The sequence below is a fragment of the Bombina bombina genome, chromosome 3 (assembly GCF_027579735.1).
Source record: "Bombina bombina isolate aBomBom1 chromosome 3, aBomBom1.pri, whole genome shotgun sequence".
Taxonomy (NCBI): Eukaryota; Metazoa; Chordata; class Amphibia; order Anura; family Bombinatoridae; genus Bombina; species Bombina bombina.
Genome location: NC_069501.1, coordinates 390,274,482 through 390,282,227, shown reverse-complemented (window position 1 = coordinate 390,282,227; position 7,746 = coordinate 390,274,482). Strand labels below are relative to the sequence as shown.

General features: G+C 50.1%; 1 pseudogene; it reads right to left on the bottom strand.

Annotated features, from left to right (window-relative positions):
- Nucleotides 1–409: 409 nt before the first annotated feature.
- On the bottom strand, nt 410–6,326 carry LOC128652356 (bombinin-like peptides 1; annotated as a pseudogene).
- Between the last annotated feature and the right edge of the window lie 1,420 nt (nt 6,327–7,746).

Below are 7,746 nucleotides of genomic sequence, written 5' to 3'. Positions count from 1 at the left end.
TTTTTGCTCATATGATTTTTATTTAATAGCAGAGTAGAGAACATTCAGTTTGTTTAAATAGCTTTTTTGTGTGTTTATTTATGCTTTATTATATGTTAGCTTAATTTAAAAAACATTAAAGGGACACTGAACCCAATTTTTTTCTTTCGTAATTCAGATAGAGCATGAAATTTTAAGCAACTTTCTAATTTACTCCTATTATCAAATTGTCTTCATTCTCTTGGTATCTTTATTTGAAATGCAAGAATTTAAGTTTAGATGCCTGCCCATTTTTGGTGAACAACCTGGGTTGTTCTTGCTGATTGGTGGATAAATACATCCACCAATAAAAAAGTGCTGTTCAGAGCCCTGAACCAACAAAAAAAAGCGTAGATGCCTTATGTTTCAAATAAAGATAGCAAGAGAACGAAGAAAAATTGATAATAGGAGTAATTTAGAAAGCTGCTTAAAATTGCATGATCTATCTGAATCACAAAAGAAAAAAATTTGGGTTCAGTGTCCCTTTAATGAAAGCAAAGTTTTACTAGTTATAATTATCCAATCTTTTTAACTAAACCTACAAGTACATTACTAACCAAACATAGCTAAACGATCTGCATACTTCTTTCAGAAGCTTCCTCTGGATAATCCAAGGAATCTTGATCACGCACTGCAGCTTCCAGTCTTTTCATCACTTCATGTTCTTCAACTGTTCTCTTCCCATTCAAGAACTGCTCAGCCGTTTCTTACCATAGCATTTTACTTTACCAGGACTGGTGAAAGTACATAAATCTCTGGTTTCCCTCTGTGATTCTTCTTCTAAAACATCTCTCTGACTCAGAGACTGTATTGCGGCTTCCAGTCTTTTCATCACTTCATGTTCTTCAGCTGTTCTCTTCCCATTCGCAAAATGCTCAGCCAATCCTTTAGCCAAGCCTTTTAAAGCTGATTTACCAGCACTTAGGAGGGCTCCTCCTATACCTCTGATTTCCCTCAGTGATTCTTCTTCTAAAACATCCCTCTGACTCAGAGACTGTATGTTGTTCTCTTCACTAAAAATAAAAAATCAATCAGATTGGTAAACAAATTTTATGACTTTAATATTTTAAGAATTAACTACTTATTGTTTTTTTTTAAATATATTTTATTTTCTGAAAGCACAGGTCATCATAATTAGGACAGGTGGTCACATCTGGCACTCTGAGGTTTTTATGCTTGGTCTGTAGTACCACTGAGCAAAAATCAGACATCAGTAATTGCTTATCAAAAAAGAAGTTCAGTTTTTTAAATTGGGTATTGAGGCATGCTTATTTGTACCAAATTAGTTTAAGTTTATAACAACTAATTCTCTCTCTCATTATCACTATTTTAGAAAGTGCAGGGCAAAAAGGCCGGAACGTAGCTAAGGGTTAAGGCCTGGAGGAGTGAGTGCTGCTGTGTGTGTGTGTTAGTTACAATGTTGCATTGTGTTGGGAGGAGTCTACCAACCTTATAAAGGGGATGTGCAGGGATTCCACTTCTTCTTTGTTCCTGTGGACTCCCAGAAGATCTTTCAGCATAGCAGCTTGCAGCATTTCCAATGGAAGGCGAATCTGGAGAATGGGAAGAGATGGAGTTAGAGGACATCGATTGGGTCGCACCATCCCCATCAGGAAATATTACGGTGGGTCAGGGCCATGTGTCTGGGCTGTGTCTGCCCGTTTCTCCCTAAGGGGGGGAGGGTAGCCCTGTTTTATTTTCTTCTCCTGCACGGGAGAATTTAGTGGGGGATGGTGGGCCCAGGCAGGCTTATCAGCCTGTCGGGTTAGAGTGTAGGCCTCAGGGGGATGCAGGGCCCGAGGGTTCCGGAGTGGGCCTGAGGCAGGGGCCTATAGTTGCTGGGCCCAGTGAGGACATAAGGGGTTCGGGTACCTCTGGGGAGGGTTCCGTTGGCGTCGGTAGTGGGAGCAGTGTGGCCTTACCTGCAGCGGTGGTCCTCTCCGGGGAATCCGTGACGGCGGCGGTTGCCCTCCTGCAGTCCTTAGCGTCCTTAGCATCGGTCCTCGTGGGTGCGTCTTCGGGTGCGGCAGTACTTCAGGCCCAGGCTTCGGCCCATAGTAGTGTGCAGGCCTCCGGTTCGTCACATGAAGCATCCAAAATGGCCACAGCGTCGACTTCCGTTGGAGGTGTTGCACGTCCTTACGTCACTTCCGGTGACGTCACTTCTGCTCGCGGCACTCGCAATCTGGCCAGTTACCCGAGCGGATCGTTCCCCCTGGCTCCGGAGGTAAGAAGGGAGCACCTTGGGGCGGGGGACCCGCTCTTGGGGGCAAGACTGTTAGGCCTCAGGAGGCCGAAGGGGCACATGGTAGGCCAGAACAGGGGGCAGCTGCGAGGAGTCAAGGGGCAAGTGAGAATGAGGAAGCGGGGCAGCAAGGCCCCTCGGGGGGCACTTCCGGGGGTGTTGCAGCAGGGAGTGCGCACAAGGGCCTCAGCGGGAGCAAGCAATAAAGGAGGGGATGCCAAAAGGGCACCCTCCTCGCACCCGCGGCCTACGTTAGGAGGGGGCAAAGCCAATGCGGCTCCCACACGCGCTGCGGCACAAAGTAAAGGAAAGGCCCCCGCGGCTAAAACCGCGCATAAGGGGGCCAATGTTGCATATAGCTCAGGGGGTGATGCTGCGGTAGCGGAACCCCAGTGCAAGGCCTGCAGGGTATGTTAACGCCCAGCAGGACCTCACCAGCACGGTCGGGGCAAATAGCCACAAGAGGGGCTGTAAAAATGGGGCATGCTAGCATTAGCGATGGCCCTGGGGAAGGCCTGGAAAGCCTTGGGAGGAGGTTGGTAAGACAGGCCAGGGGATCGAAGTCTCAGGGTCAGAGTAGGACCGTGAGATTTCAGGAGGATTATGCAAGTGGGCAGGCCACCAGTACGGATGATGATGGGAGTTTGGCATGCGGTGTGAGTGATAGCGACCGGGAAGGGTACCTAGAATTTGGGGAAGGGGGGATAGGGAGGAGACGGCTGGCTCTTCCCAAGGTACTCCCCTCTTGGCTTCTATTTTGCAGGTACCCAGGGGCAGGTACCCAGGGAATCCTCATCCAGCAGGGACATGGCGACTCAGAGTTCCGGAGCTCTCGTGCCTAGAGGCATCAGCAGTACTTCTGGACAAGGCCAGGCCGCATCGGGTGCTTCCTCTGGTGAGTTACAAATTGGTTTACCTAGGGGGCGGTGTGATTCCTCCAGCTCTAGCGGGTCAGGATCGGGGTCTGAGATAGACGGATCTCTGGGATTGCACACGAAAGGGCATAGGAGGATGTACAGAATGTTGAGAAAGATGAGTAGGGGCAATCACAGGGATGGCAATGCCAGTAGTGTGGCGCAGTCATCTCAACTCCTAGGGGTTGCCGGGGTGTCACCACAGGCAGTGAACAGGAAAGCAGCAGTACATGGGGATACTTATTCGTGCCAGGTACACAGTTTGCATGCACACCTCAAGTCTAAGACGGTGAAGCGTATCCAGGACGGTAAGTATGTAAACATGTTTGAACTGTCTGCAGAGGCATTTAAGTTTAAGGAAATTGCAGAGGATGGTATGGGCCCTAAGAAATTTAGGCGACCCGATACACTTGAGGAGTGGCATCAGTGTTTTCGGGTCTACGCCACCTGCTACTTGGAGAGGTTTCCCGATCAGGGGACTGCCCTCTTTAGAAACGTCGACACCATTGATGCAATACATAGAAAGTTTGCTGATGGTGCGTGGAGAGAGTACGATATGTTATATCGTAAGAAGAAGGTGGGCAACCCACTACTTGATTTCAGCACAATGGATTTGCACCTATGGGCGCATCTTGATGCGGAAAGAAGAGCGCAGGGAGGCTCAACGGCGGTATCGCCAGGGAGTAGGCAGACATTGCGCATTTGATGGCGGCAAGGGGGTGTGTGCTGGCGATATCAAGACAAAGCGTGCGAGCGGGGCACATCGTGCACGTTCAAGCACGTCTGTAAGTTCTGCAGCGGATAACACCCTGGAGCTGATTGCTCCAAGAAGCGAGATTCCCAAACTGATCGGTTTGGGGGCAAGGGAGGCACTGGCAGTAAGGGCGGATTCGCCCCTTAGGGTCCAGGTTATCAGCAAATGGTTGAGCAGGTACCCGAACAGGACGGTTGCTCAGCGTTGGATGGCGGTTTGCGTAAGGGTTTTATTACCCCGGTAGTGGGTCGGGTAGTGGAAGCCCGAGACAGGAAGAACCTGAAATCGGCTTCTCAGTACCCTAAGGCAGTCAGGGAGAAGTTGGGAAAAGAAGTGGCCTTGGGTAGGGTTGCAGGCCCTTTCAGGGAATTACCAATGCCGGATTTAGTTATTTCCCCGCTGGGGGTTGTCCCCAAAAAGGAAATGGGTAAGTTCCGGCTCATACAGCACCTCTCTTATCCGAAAGGGCAGTCGGTGAATGACGCCATTCCGGAGGAATTGAGCTCGGTCCATTACCAGTCGTTTGGCGACGCGCTGGCTATGGTAAGGGAACGGGGCCCTGGAGCCTTGATGGCGAAGTTAGCCATAGAATCCATGTTCCGGCTTCTCCTGATTCACCCATCATCCTTCAGGCTGAAGGGGTGTTGGTTTGAAGGGGGTTATTAAGTTGACCGTTGTCTGCCCATGGGCTGTTCAATATCCTGTGCGTATTTCGAAGCATTCAGCACTTTCCTACACTGGGCGGTGGTCTCGGTGGCTGGAAGTGACAGAGTTGCGCACTATTTGGACGATTTTCTCCTGGTTGGGGCAACCAACTCGAAAGAATGCGCCTCATTAATGAAAGTCATGAGGTTCATGATGGCCAGGTTTGGGGTTCCTCTGACAGAGGATAAGACGGAGGGACCGTGCACGTATTTGACGTTCTTAGGCATCGAAATTGATTTGGTGGCAGGAGAGTGTAGGTTGCCTAAAGAAAAGGTTGCCAAGTTGTTGGTGACAGTCCGTGCTATGGTTTCGGCACAGACATGTTCGCTTCGGGAGCTGCAGTCGCTCCTTGGTCTCCTTAACTTCACGGGGAGAGTTATCCCATGGGGTAGGGTGTTTAGCAATCAAGTGCTTGGGCGGAGGTAGGGCTCCGGCAACGCCTATTCGTATCACGAGGGATCTCGTGGTGGATTTGCAGGTCTGGAAGAGGTTTCTCCAGGACTTTAACGGCATCTGCATGTGGCGAGGTGATCCAATATCTAACCAATCACTGCATCTGTTCACGGACGCCGCTGGAGCATCCGGGTATGGGGCTTACTTTGAGGGGGCATGGAGTGCGGAGCCCTGGCTGACCGAGTGGGTGGGCCGAGGGCTTACACGCAATCTTTGCTTTCTGGAACTGTTTCCTATACTGGTGGCAGTGGAACTGTGGGGTAACCTGTTTAGTAACAGGGCTGTGATTTTCTGGACGGATAATCTCAGTGTGGTGTTTGCTTTGCCTCGCTTCCAGTGGGAGGCATTTAGGGCGGCTCCTAATGGTCTTTCTTGCCCTCTCTTTTTGTGGCAGATGGCGAAGGACTACAGCAACTAATTCCCCTGTTGCGGGCTTCGTTGGCACCCAGCACATGGTCGGCATACATGAGGTACTGGAGCGAGTGGGTAGGTTTCTGCGACCTACGTGAGTTCCCCTCCTGTGAAGGAGAACAGGGGTTTCTGTTGCATTGGCTGGCTGACCTGAGAGGTAAGCAAGCAAAAAATGGGGTGGTGGTCGCTAGGCTATTGGCTGTGGCTTTCTTCTGCAGGTTATACGCTTTTAAAGACGAGTCACGCTCCTTCCTTGTGAAGCAGCTTATTAGGGGGTGGGGCAATCTGGAAGTTCCACTACGGGATGCAAGGGAGCCCATTACGGCGGAATGGCTGGTAAAGTTGCTGGCGGTCCTACCAGAGATGTTCCTCGCCTTTCGAGGTTCGGCTCTTCGGGGCGGCCTTTGCCCTGGCGTTTCATGGCGCATTAATGGTGGGCGAGTTGGTACCGCACGCCAAAACGGCGGTCACAGGGGGGGGTCATGCACAATCATGTTAGGTTGGTGGATGACTCCGTGCTATTGTTCATTCCCAGGTCAAAAACCGACCAGGAGGGCCAAGAGGCTTGGCTTTCCTTGCCGGGGCAGCCTGGTGTTACCTGTTGCCCAGTACGACTGGTGTCATCTTACCTGGAAGTGCGGCCAGGAGGCTCCTCCAGGTTTCTAATACATGCCAATGGAGACCCGCTGACCAGATACCAGTTTGGGAAGGTTTTAGGTAGGGTAGCACAAACGGCTGGTCTATACGGGTCTAGGATTGCCCCACACTCCATCCGAGTGGGGGCAGCGACTACGGCAACAGAGCTGGGTTGGTCCTCGGATCGCATTCGCTCATTAGGGTGGTGGAGGTCACAGCAGTACAAGTCCTATGTTAGGCCACTGTATGCTTTAGAACGGGGGTCAATGTGACAAGGGTGCAAGGGTTTGGGGGCTTGCGGGGGTGATACCTAAAGAGTAATGGGCCAAGGTTTGTTGAGTATCTGGTCCACTGCAAGCGGGCTAACTCTTGTTTTCTTTATTTTCAGAAACACGTCCAGGTCCTGTATGGGTGTGGATCATCGGCCATTCTAATGTGCACTGGGCCGCAATTAGAGCTGCAGCCATGCCAGGAGGACAGCAGCTAGGATTTCCTTTGTCCAGGGCTGTGGTACGTTGGCTAGGGTGCAGAGGCTTGGCCTGGGCAGATCTGCCTGCATTGCTCCAGACTTCCGTGAGAAGGTGGGAGAAACCCCACTGTTACGGTACCAACAGTGTACCAAGGGTTAATACCAGATGAACAATGTCCTGCATAGGGAATCAGCAATTCACAACCCAGCCAGTTTCAGGTTTAAAACAGAATGTCATTTATTAAAGGCTAGATGCCTAGTATTTATACAGGTTTGACCCCAGATGGGGGGGTTGAAAGACTCTTGTACATTTAGATAAAAAGGGGAAGACACCCTTTTATGAAACAGTAGAATTACATTACTTAAATACTTTACTTAGGCAGATAACAACTTAAACACATTTGGCTTGTCTTATCACCTAGCGTCTGCTCTCTGAGGGTGATTAAACAATGGCCTGTTTATTACTTAAATGTAATTATAGCACACAATAGCTGAGGCCAGCAACTCTGTCTTTAGAAATTAGATTCTTAGCTAAACACAATTAACTCCTTCAGTCCTGACAGAAGGGTCTGTCACATATCTCCCCCCTTGTGGAACACTCCGGCAGACCCGGCTTGACCCTTTGGCGGGTCAACCTGGGGATGACCGGACTAGGAGGTGGTAGGCATGTCAGTTTGCCAGGACAATCCATCTGTATTCCCATTATGAGAGAGAATTCCTGTCCATACAAAGAAGGGTCCAACTTCCTCAGTGCCCAGACTAGGGCTAAACAGTCCTTCAAAATCTCATCAGCTTCTTTACGAGTTTTCTGTACCTGCTCTTTATAGGTATCCACAATCCCTTCATACTGACATAGGGTGCCCTTGAGTTGCTGCACCTCACTATGAGCCAGCGTCAGCTTCTCCTCAAGTGTCGCTAAGTTTGTCTTTAATGTTTCATGTCCCACTCTCAAGCTGGTGTTTTCTGCAGTCTGTCGGTGCAGCTTGTCTAGCAGAGATTCACATTCTAAACGTGCTTTTTCCTCTGCGCTCCTCTTCTCCTTCATCAGCTCATTGTAACGGGACTTCCACGTATCAATAGCGGATAGAGATTTACTGAGCTCAGCGTCCTGGGCCTTAGCAGCAGGGGGGTCAGTCTCTGC